Raw genomic sequence first — 12,782 nt, 5'->3', positions numbered from 1 at the left:
AGATAACTGAAATGAAAAAAATCACTAGAGGCTTCCAACAGTAGATATGATCAGGCAATAGAAAGCCAGTGAACTTGAAGCTAGGTCAATTGAAATTGTCCAATTGAAGAAGCAAAAAGGGAAAAGAATGAAGGAAAAAGTAGAACTTAAGAGACATGTGGAGCACAATGAAGCACACCAATATTTACAAAAAGAGAGTACCAAAAGAATAGGAGAGAAAGAAAGGCAGACAGTACTTGACGAAATAATGGCTGAAAACTTCTCAGATTTGTTAAAACACTCAAATCTACACATCCAAGATGCTCAATAAATCCAAACAGGATAAACTCAAAGAGATCACAAGATAATCAAACTGTTAAAACTGAAGACAGAATCTTGAAAGCAGCAAGTGTAGTCTTCAGGAAAATGCAAATCAAAACCACAATGAGATATCACTTTACATCCACAAGGATAGCTATAGTAAAAACAGAAAATGACAAGTCGTGGTGAAGCTGTTCAATGGGAACCCTCATATATTGCCTGTGGGAATGTAAAGTGGTTCAGCCACTGTTTAAAAAGTTTGGTGGTTCATAAACAAGTTAAATGTAGAATCACCATTTCACCCAGCAACTCTACTCCTAGGTATCTACCCAAGAGAAGAGAAAAAATGTATCCACACAAATTTGTACACAAATGTTCATGTTAGCTCTATGAGCTAAATGGTATAAACAATCCAAGTGTCCATCAACATATGAATGGATAAATCTGTTATATACATATAATGGATTATTACTCAGCCATAGAGAAGAATGAAGCACTGATACATGCTACTGTGTGGATAAATCTTGAAAATATAATGCTATGTGAAAAAAGTCATGTAAAAATTCATATATTGTATGTTTACATTTCTATGAAATATCCAGAATAGGTAAATTCATAGAAACAGATTGGTGGTTGCCAAGGCTGTTTTGAGTTGAGGGAAAGGAAATGACTGCTTAATGAATATCAAGTTCTCTTTGGGGATGTTGGAAATGTGTTGGAACTAGATAGATGTGGTGGTTGTACAACGTTATGAATATACAAAGTGCCACGGAATTATGTACTTTAAAATGATTTATTTTAGGGACTTCCCTGGTGGCACAGTGGTTAAGAATTCTTCTGCCAATGCAGGGGACACGCGTTCGATCCCTGCTCCGGGAAGATTCCACATGCTGCGGAGCAACTAAGCCCATGTGCCACAACTACTGAAGCCCAAACACCTAGAGCCCGTGCTGTGCAACAAGAGAAACCACCACAATGAGAAGCCCACGCACTGCGACGAAGAGTAGCTTCCACTCACTGCAACTAGAGAAAGCGTGCGCAGCAATGAAGACCCAATGCAGCCATAAATTAATTAATTAATTAAAAACAATAACCTAGTATACCAAGAGACAGACCAAAAACCCACAGAAAAGACAACAGAAACAAATCACAGAAATTACAGCTAATTGAGTTGCCAAACAAGATCTTTTATTTATTTATTTTTGGCCACACCATGCAGCTTGCAGGGTCTTAGTTCCCCGACCAGGGATTGAACCCAGGCCATGGCAGTGAAAGCACCGAGCCTTAACCACCGGACCGCCAGGGAATTACCAAAATTCTTTAAATGTTTAATTTTATGTAATTCCCAAACAAAATGTGGAATTCCCAAACAGGATCTTTTAAAATAAAAAAAAAAAGAATCAGATGGAAATTCTAGAACTGAAAAATACAATAAATTATGAATACAGGGGATGGGTTTAGATGCTGGATAGACAGTTAAAAAGAGTTTCAAAAAGAGGATGATAGGTTAGAAGAAAATTGTTACACTGAAGCATAGCAAGACAAAAGGATGAGAAATAGGAAAGAAACAGGATGTGGTGAAGAGATCTAACATCCATATAATTAGTGCCTCATAAGGGAAAAGAATGGGACTGAAGCCCTATAATTCCTGAGCAAGATAAATGCAAAATCACACCTAGGTACACCATAGGCAAACTGCTAAAAGGTTAAATGAAATAAGAAAGTAAAAACAATAGAGATAATTAAACTGCTGAAACAAAGTAACTGATTGCTATCACAGAACTCTATACCTAATGAAAATATTTTTCAGGAATGATGGTTCATTAAAAGCATCTTATGTGTCTAAGAAATGAAAATTGATTTTTGTCATCACCAAACTGGCACTAAAGGAAACACTAAAGAGTGTTCTTTAAGTGAAAAGAAAATGTTACCAAATGGCATCTCAGAGATGCAGGAAAGAATAAAGAACAATGGAAAATATAAATGCATCAGAAAGGTAAATAATCACTATAAAACAATAACAATGTTCTATAGGGTCTAAAATATATATGGAGTTAAAACCCTCAAGAATAGCACATAAAATGGAAGAAGGATGGGACTTCCCTGGTGGTCCAGTGGGTAAGACTCCATGCTCCCAATGCAGGGGGCTGGGGTTTGATCCCTGGTTGGGGAACTATATCCCGTATGCATGCTGCAACTAAGAGTTCACATGCCTCAACTAAGAAGCCTGCATGCCACAACTAAGAAATCTGTATGCCACAACGAAGATCCTGTGTGCCTCAACTAAGACCCAGAACAGCCAAAATAAATAAATAAATATTAAAAACAAAAAAAAGATGGAAGAAGGTTAAGAAGAGCTAAAGGATTCAAAGATTCTTTGATTATCTGGGAGGTAGTAAAGGTTCTCATTAATATTAGACTTTGATAAGTAAAGTCTAAGTAAAATATTAAACTTGAAAAGAATATATTTTATCATTGGATGGATTTTTCTGTAAATGTCAGACCAAGTTGATTGATAAGGTGGTCAGGTCTTCTGTAACCTTACTGATTTTTCTGTGTAGTTGTTCTATTAATTAAAATGTTGAAGTCTTGAGAATTCCTTGGCAATCCGCTGGTTAAGACTCCATACTTCCATTGCCGAGGGCCTGCGTTTGATCCCTGGTTGGGGAACTAAGATCCCACAAGCCGTGCGGTGTGGCAAAAAACAAAAATTGAAGTCTCTAACTACAACTGTGAATTTTTAAATTTCTCCTTTCAGTTCTTTCCATTTCTAGCACCTGTGTTGTGACGTACATACATCCTTAGAATTGTTATACTTCTTGATGAATCGACCCCTTTATCAGTATTGTCCCTTTTTATCCTTTGTGACATTCCTTATTCTAATGTTAACTGTTATATTAATGTAGATACGCCAGCTTTCTCTTTATTTTTAATTTCCTTTTTAAAAAATTAATTAATTTTAAAATTGAGGTATAGTTGATTTACAACTCCAGCTTTCTCTTTCTTAGTGTTTGCATGATACAGGCATACCTTGGAAAGCCTGTGGAATCAGTTCCAGACCACCACAACAAAGTGAATGTAATAAAGCAAGTCACACAAATATTTTGGTTTCCCAGTGCATATAAAAGTTATGTTTACACTATAGACTGTAATCAGTTAAGTGTGTAATAGCATATGTCTAAAAAAATAGGGATTTCCCTGGTGGCGCAGTTGTTAAGAATCTGCCTGCCAGTGCAGGGGACATGGGTCTGATCCCTGATCCAGGAAGATCCCACATGCCGTGGAGAAGCTAAGCCCGTGTGCCACAACTACTGAAGCCCACATGCCCTAGAGCCTGCATTCTGCAACTACTGAGCCCGTGTGCTGCAACTACTGAAGCCCACGCGCCTAGAGCTCATGCTTCGCAACAAGAGAAGCCACCGCAAATGAGAAGGCCCCGCACCGCAGTGAAGAGTAGCCCCCGCTCGCCGCAACTAGAGATAGCCCGCGTGCAGCAACGAAGACCCAATGCAGCCAAAAAAAAAATAAATATAATAATAATAATAATGTACAACCTTAATCTTAAAATACTTTATTGCTAAAAAATGCTAATCATTATCTGGGCCTTCAGAGAGTCATAATCCTTTTGCCGGTGGAGGGTATCACCTCAATGTTGGTGGATGCTGACTGTTCAGGGTGGTCTTTGCTGAAGGCTGGGGTGGCTGTCGCAATTTCTTAAAATAAGACAACAGTGAAGTTTGCCACATCTATTGACTCTTTCAGGAACTAGTTCTCTGTAGCATGCAATGCTGTTTGATAGCATTTTACCCACAGAAGTACTTCTTTCAAAATTGAAGTCAATTCTCTCAAACCTCTCAAACAGTAGGCTTAAAATATTTAGTAAATCATGTTGTAAAATGACATGCTGTCATCCAGCCTTTGTTTCATTTGTAGAGCACAGGCAGAATAGATTTAACATAATTCTTAAAAGCCCTAGGGATTTTGGAATAGTAAATGAGCATTGGCTTCATGTCTTCACCAGCTGCATTAGCCCTAAACGAGAGAATCAGCCTGTCTTTTGAAGCTTTGAAGCCAGGCATTGACTTCTCCTCTCTAGTTATGAAAGTTCTAGCTGGCATCTTCTTCCAACAGAAGGCTGTTTCATCTACATTGAATCTGTTTAGTGTTGCCACCTTCATTCATTATCTTAGCTCCATCTTCTGGGTAACTTGCAGCAGCTTCTGCATCAGCACTTGCTGTTTCACCTTGCATGTTTATGTTGTAGAGACAGCTTCTTTTCTTAAACCTCATGAACCAAACTCTGCTAGCTTCAAGCTTTTCGTCTGCAGCTTCCTCACCTCTCTCAGCCTTCATAGAATTGAAAAGAATTAGGCCCTTGCTCTGAATTAAGTTTGGCTGAAGTGACTGTTGTGGCTGGTTTGATCTTCTATCCAGATCACTAAAACTTTCTCCCTATCAGCAATAAGGCTGTTTCTCTTTCTTATCATTTGTGTGTTCACTGGAGTAGCACTTTCAATTTCCTTCAAGAACTTTTACTTTGCATCCACAACTTGGCTATTTGGCCGTTTGGTGCAAGAGGCCTAACTTTTGGCCTCTCTCAGCTTTCGACATGCCTTCCTCACTAGGCTTAATCATTTCTAGCTTTTGATTTAAAGTGAGAGATGTGCAACTCTTTTATTCACGTGAACACTTAGAGGTCATTGTAGGATTATTAATCAGCCTAACAATTTCAATATTGCTGTGTCTCAGGGAACAGGGGAGCCCAAGGAGAGGGAGAGAGATGGGTGAATGGCTGGTGGGTGGAGCAGTCAGAACACACGCAACATTTATCAATTAATTTCGCCATCTTACATGGGCATGTTTTGTGGCACTCCAAAACAATTACAATAGCAACTTCAAAGATCACTGATCGGGCTTCCCTGGTGGCGCAGTGGTTGAGAGTCTGCGGGCCGATGCAGGGGACGCGGGTTCGTGCCCCGGTCCGGGAGGATCCCACATGCCGCGGAGCGGCTGGGCCCGTGAGCCATGGCCGCTGAGCCTGCGCGTCAGGAGCCTGTGCTCCGCAACGGGAGAGGCCACGACAGTGAGGCCCGCGTACCACAAAAAAAAAAAAAAAAAAAGATCACTGATCACAGATCACCATAACAAATATAACAATAATAATAAAAAAGCTTAAAATACTGAGAGAATTACCGAAATGTGACAGAGACATGAAGTGAGCAAATGCTGTTGGAAAAAGGATGCCAATAGATTTGCTTGATGTGGGGTTTACCACAAACTTTCAATTTGGAAAAAATGCAGTATCTGTGAAGTGTAATAAAACGAGGTATGCCTATATATCTTTTTCCATTCTTTTTCTTTTAATTGTCTATCTTTTCTATTTGAAGTGAGCTTTTATAGATAATAATTGCTCTTTATACAGTATGACAATCTTTTAATTCATTTATTTGGACTACTTATATTTAATGTGATTATTGGGTTTAAATATATAATCTTGCTACTTGTTTTCTATTTGTCCCCTCTGTTCTTTGTTGCTTCTTTTTGTTTTTTTAGCAGTACAAATTAATTTTTATTTCTTATCTTTTTTTAAGGTTTCTTTTTTTAAAAAATTGAAGTATAGTTGACTTACAATGTTGTGTTAGTTTCAAGTGTACAGCAAAGTGATTCAGTTATACATACATATATATATTTTTTGGATTAATTTTCCTTACAGCTTATTACAAAATATTGAGTATAGTTCCCTGAGTTATACAGTAGGTCCTTGTTCGTTATCTATTTTATATATAGTAGTGCGTATATGTTAATCCCAAACTCCTAATTTATTCCTCCCCACTTTCCCCTTTGGTAACCATAAGTTTGTTTTCTATGTCTGTGGGTCTATTTCTGTTTTGTATATAAGTTCATTTTTATTTTTATTTTTTTTTAGATTCCACATATAAGCAATATCATATGATATTTGTCTTTCTGTCTGGCTTACTTCACTTAGTATGATAATCTCTAGGTCCATCCATGTTGCTGCAAATGGCATTATATCATTCTTTTTAGGGCTGAGTAATATTCCACTGTATAAATATACCACGTCTTCTTTATTCATTCATCTGTTGATAAACATTTAGGTTGCTTCCATGTTCTGGCTATTGTAAATAGTGCTGCAATGAACATTGGGGTGAATGTATCTTTTCAAATTATGGTTTTCTCTGGATATATTCCCAGGAGTGGGATTGCAGGATCATATGGTAGCTCTATATTTAGTCTGTAAAGGAACCTCCATACTGTTCTCCATAGTGACTCTACCAATTTACATTCCCACCAACAGTGTAGGAAGGTTCCTTTTTCTCCACATCCTCTCCAGCATTTATTTTTTGTAGACTTTTTATCATGGCCATTCTGACCACTCTGAGGTGATACCCCATTGTAGTTTTGATTTGCATTTCTTTTGTTCTTTGTTTATTTTTTTCTCTTTTTCTTCCTCCTTTAGAATTAATTGAATGTTTTTATGAATCCATTTTATCTCCATTAAAAATTTTGTTTAGGGACTTCTCTGCTGGTCCAGCAGTTAAGACTCCATGCTCCCAATGCAGGGGGCTCAGGTTCAATCCCTGGTCAGGGAATTAGATCCTGCATGTTGCAACCAAAGATCCCACATGCTGCAGCTAAAGACCCAGAGCAGCCAAATAAAAAAAATGTTTTTTGTTTCATTTTTTTCCAAAGGCTTACAATATATATATTGAATTAATCACAGTCTGCCTTCAAAAAAAATTATACTGAGTCATATATAGCTTCAGAACCTAACAACAGCACACTTCTAATTATTCTCTCTCATCTTCTCTGTGGTTTTCATTTTACTTTCATATTTGCAATAAAACCACAATACACCAGTACTATATTTCTTTTTGAAAGACAATGATCTTTTGGAGAGATTAAAAATAAGAGAAAGAATGTTTTTCTATTTATTTTTATTTTAACCATTTCCAGAGATCTTCATTTATTTTTGTAGATCTATTTCTTTGTGTATGATACCAGATTCTCTGATATACCCCTCTTGCTTGTAGAGCTTCCTTTAATATTTCTTATAGTACAGGACTGCTGGTAATGAATTCTGTCATTTTTGTTTTCTAAAAATGTCTTCATTTTTGAAAGATATTTCATTGGGTGTAGAATCCTGGGTTGACAGTTATTTTCTTTCAGTACTTTAAAAATGTTGCTCCATTGTCCTCTGGTTTGCACAGTGTCTAATAAGAAGCCTGGTGTGTAATTCTTATCTATGTTCTCCTGCATTTAATGTCTTCTTTCTCTGGCTGCCTTCAACTTTTTCTCTTTAACTTTGGTTTTCAGTAGTTGGATTAGGGTAGGAGCTAGGTTGCTAGAGGGCTTTTTCAGTGTTCCTACTCCATCCTCAGCTTTCAGCCTTCCCTGTGTGCCTGAACTGGGGAAGGGTCTCTGAGCACACTTTTGCCCTTCTGCCATGGGAAGGCTGCTTTTCCCTTCCCTCATTCTTGGGTCTTGCTGTCCTGGAGTGGGGGATTGGGGAGGGTTTTCTGCTGCCCAGGTCCAGCTTTAGTCCTAGCAGGCCCTGTGTCCTGGGTCTCAGGGGATTTGGACTTTCTCAGTGATCCTGTCCCTCCCTGGGGTAGCAAAACTCTGCCAGTAATTTTGGCAGGTTCTTTGCAGGAGAGAGTTTCCTGCTCCTCCCCTAGACGTAGAGGGTTTTGGTTTGTTTTTTTACCTTGATCTCAGTCACAGTGGTTTTCACCTGTTCCCTGGGAGCCGCAAGTTTTTCTACCCTTCTCCCTATGGCTTTGGTCTGTAAGGAGGAAGGGTCTGGGCAGAGCTTCACGCCTTTTTTTGTAGTGGGGGCTGCTCTCTTCTCCAAGCATGCGTCACAAATGGCGGCTTTCTCTGGTCTCCTGCCTGGGCTTCTGTTTTTCTTGAGCACCTGGTAAAGTCTGTGAAGAGCCTGTTAGTCTGTGCCAATTCCCATTGCGTCTGCAGCTCCCGGGGGTTCTATACTTTCGTCCTAGCTCACATTAAACCTTTGGCAATTTGTTAAATATTTTAGCTGAATTCTTCTTACCTGCTTGCATGGTATCTGGTGTCTCCTCCTCCCAGGTCAGCTACTGCTCATCCCTGTCTCTCACTGGGAAGTCCTCTCTTTCTTCAGATTGCTTGGCTGTCCTAAGACAGCTCTCTGATTGGTTCAGAAAAGTTATGATTGTGTGGTTTGTCTAGTTTTTTCTTGTTAGAATGGCAACAATGGTTTTTTCAGCTTTCTACATCCTAGCTGGGAGCAGAATCAGTGTACTTTCCTGTTAACAACTTCTAACTTGTTAGATAAATAGTGGGACTGATTTCAAGAGAGGTTTCCTTTTCAAATGTGTGCCTGTTTTGTTCCCACTTAACTCTTTTTAAACAAAATTGTTATATGTTTACTTATTATTTCTTCCAGCCCCTTACCAGCCGAGTCTTTCTCAGTTTTTATGGTCACCACCCATGCCTTCAAAGATACTTCCCCATTGTGTACTTGAAAAGTCCTGAGCATGTAAGAATTTGATCTGGGACTTCCCTGGTTAAGAATTTGCCTGCCAATGCAGGGGACACGGGTTTGATCCCTGGTCCAGGAAGTTCTCACATGCCACGGAGCAACTAAGCCTGTGAGCCACAACTACTTAGCCTGTGCTCTAGAGCCCGCGAGCCACAACTACTGAAGCCTGCGTGCCTAGAGCCCGTGCTCTGCAACAAGAGAAGCCACTGCAATGAGAAGTCTGTGCACTGCAATGAAGAGTAGCCCCCGCTCACCACAACTAGAGAAAGCCCATGTGCAGAAACGAAGACCCAATGCAGCCAAAAAAAAAAAAAAAAGAAAGAAAAAAAAGAAAAAAAAAAGAATTTGATCTGATATCCTGTTAGGTTTACCCTAATCTCCGTACTGAAAAGCTTTTGTTTTGAAGGAAATTGAAAACCTTGCTACTGTACCTTGCATGGCAAATTATCTGCTGGAGAAAGTGGCTTTGGTTCAATAGAAGCATCAGTGGCAGATCTCACTTGGTACTTTTTCCCCAAAGACGAAGAGAAAGAAGAGAAACCGGTAAAAACCATTTCGTAGATATTTTATTAAAAATATTATTTTAAATGGCTGTTGTTACTTTCTCACTGAATTATAAATCACTAACTCAGAATTAGAAGAGCAAAACCAAAATCAGGCCACACTTTTAGAATCACTCATTTTTCTTTTTATCAATGGGAATAGACCATGAATTGATGAGCCTAATAATACTTGCTTGAAGTTTCTATAAAGATAAATAATGGGCTTATTTTCTATCCTTTGTATGAAAAAGTGTCTTTGACTTATTTAAAATACAATATTGGATGATTAAAATGTAATCAAAACAGTTTTAATTTATGGAGTTTGAAATAACCTAGTGCAAATTCGGAGAAGTTCCTGGGCAGCTGCAACACCAGAAGCAGATATTCTCGCCTTGGCTACAGGCTCCAGCGCGGGATCCGGCTCCCGCTCCTGCTGCAGCTCCAGCTCCAGCTCCTGCTCAGCCCAAAGAGCCTCCACCAGCCTGTGCTTTAGGAAATTCAGCCCCTCCTTACGCTTCAGCCTGCAAGGCCCTGAACCAAGATGGCAGGGTAGAAGGACGTGCTCTCACTCCTTCTTGCGAGAACAACAGAATCACAACTAGCTGCTGGACAATCATTGATAGGAAGACACTGGAACTCACCAAAAAAGATACCCCACATCCAAAGACAAAGGAGAAGCCACAATGAGACAGTAGGAGGGGCGCAATCACAGTAAAATCAAATCCCATAAATGGTGGGTGGGTGACTCACAGACTGGAGAACACTTGTAACACAGAAGTCCACCCACTGGAGTGAAGGTTCTGAGCCCCACATCAGGCTTCCCAACCTGGGGGTCCGGCAACAGGAGGAGGAATTCCTAGAGAATCAGACTTTGAAGGCTAGTGGGAACTGATTGCAGGACTTCAACAGGACCGGGGGAAACAGAGAGTCCACTCTTGGAGGGCACACACAAAGTAGTGTGCACATCAGGACCCAGGGGAAGGAGCAGTGACACCAGAGGAGACTGAACCAGACCTACCTGCTAGTGTTGGAGGGTCTCCTGCAGAGGCGGGGTGTGGCTGTGGCTCACCATGGGGACAAGGACACTGGCAGCAGAAGTTCTGGGAAGCACTCCTTGGCATGAGCTCCCAAACTCATTCTATGAGGCCACCATCACCCTGATACCAAAACCAGACAAAGATACAGACTGAAAGTGAAGGAATGGAAAAAGATATTCCATGCAAATGGAAATCAAAAGAAAGCTGGAGTAGCAATACTCATATCAGATAAAATAGACTTTAAAATAAAGAATGTTACAGGAGACAAGGAAGGACACTACATAATGATCAAGGTATCAATACAAGAAGAAGATATAACAATTATAATTATATATGCACCCCACATAGAAGCACCTCAATATATAAGGCAACTGCTAACAGCTATAAAAGACGAAATCGACAGTAACACAATAATAGTGGGGGACCTTAACACCTCACTTGCACCAATGGACGGATCATCCAAAATGAAAATAAATAAGGAAACAGAAGCTTTAAATGACACAATAGACCAGATATATTTAATTGATATTTATAGGACATTCCATCTAAAAACAGCAGATTGCACTTTCTTCTCAGGTGCGCACAGAACATTCTCCAGGATAGGTCGCATCTTGGGTCACAAATCAAGCCTCAGTAAATTTAAGAAAATTGAAATCATATCAAGCATCTTTTCTGACCACAATGCTATGAGATTAGAAGTGAAGGGAGACGCAAGAGGGAAGACATATGGGAACATATGTTTATGTATGACTGATTCACTTTGTTATAAAGCAGAAACTAACACACCATTGTAAAGCAATTATACCCCAATAAAGATGTTAAAAAAAAAAAAAAGATGTGAATTACAGGGGAAAAAACGTAAAAAACACAAACACATGGAAGCTAAACAATACGTTACTAAATAACCAAGAGATCACTGAAGAAATCAAAGAGGAAATCAAAAAATACCTAGAGACAAATGACAATGAAAACACAACGATCCAAAACCTATGGGATGCAGCAAAAGCCATTCTAAGAGGGAAGTTTATAGATATACAAGCCTACCTCAAGAAACAAGTAAAATCTCAAATAAACAATCTAACCTTACACCTAAAGGCTCTAGAAAAAGAACAATAAACAAAACCCAAAGTTAGCAGAAGGAAAGAAATCATAAAGATCAGAGCAGAAATAAATGCAATAGAAACAAAGAAAACAAAAGCAAAGATCAATAAAACTAAAAGCTGGTTCTTTGAAAAGATAAACAAAATTGATAAAACACTAGCCAGACTCATCAAGAAAAAGAGGGAGAGGACTCAAATCAATAAAATTAGAAATGAAAAAGGAGAAGTTACAATGGACACCGCAGAAATACATAGCATCCTAAGAGACTACTACAAGCAACTCTGCCAATAAAATGGACAACCTGGAAGAAATGGACAAATTCTTAGGAAGGTACAGCCTTCCAAGACTGAACCAGGAAGAAATAGAAAATATGAACAGACAAACCACAAGTAATGAAATTGAAACTGTGATTAAAAATCTTCCAACAAACAAAAGTCCAGGACCAGATGGCTTCACAGGTGAATGCTATCAAACATTTAGAGAAGAGCTAACACCCATCCTTCTCAAACTCTTCCAAAAAATTGCAGAGGAAGGAACATTCCCAAACTTATTCTATGAGGCCACCATCACCCTAATACCAAAACCAGACAAAGATACTACAAAAAAAGAAAATTACAGACCAATATCACTGATGAATATGATGCAAAAATCCTCAACAAAATACTAGCAAACAGAATCCAACAACACATTAAAAGTATCATATACCATGATCAAGTGGGATTTATCCCAGGGATGGAAGGATTCTTCAATATACGCAGACCAATCAATGTGATATACCATATTAACATACTGAAGAGCAAAAACCTTATGGTCATCTCAATAGATGCAGAAAAAGCTTTTGACAAAATTCAACACCCGTTTATGATAAAAACTCTCCAGAACGTCGGCATAGAGGGAACCTACCTCAACATAATAAAGGCCATATACGACAAACCCACCACAAACATCATTTTCAATGGTGAAAAACTGAAAGCATTTCCTCTAAGATCAGGAATAAGGCAAGGATGTCCACTCTCACCACTATTATTCAACATAGTTCTGGAAGTCCTAGCCACAGCAATCAGAGAAGAAAAAGAAATAAAAGGAATACAAATTGTAAAAGAAGAAGTAAAACTGTCACTGTTTGCTGATGACATGGTACTATACATAGAGAATCCTAAAGATTCCACCAGAAAACTACTAAAGCTAATCAATGAATTTGGTAAAGTTGCAGGATACAAAATTAATGCACAGAAATCTCTTGCATCCCTATACACTAAT

This window comes from Pseudorca crassidens, chromosome 16 (assembly GCF_039906515.1).
Source record: "Pseudorca crassidens isolate mPseCra1 chromosome 16, mPseCra1.hap1, whole genome shotgun sequence".
Taxonomy (NCBI): domain Eukaryota; kingdom Metazoa; phylum Chordata; class Mammalia; order Artiodactyla; family Delphinidae; genus Pseudorca; species Pseudorca crassidens.
Note: the sequence above shows the minus strand (reverse complement) of the source record.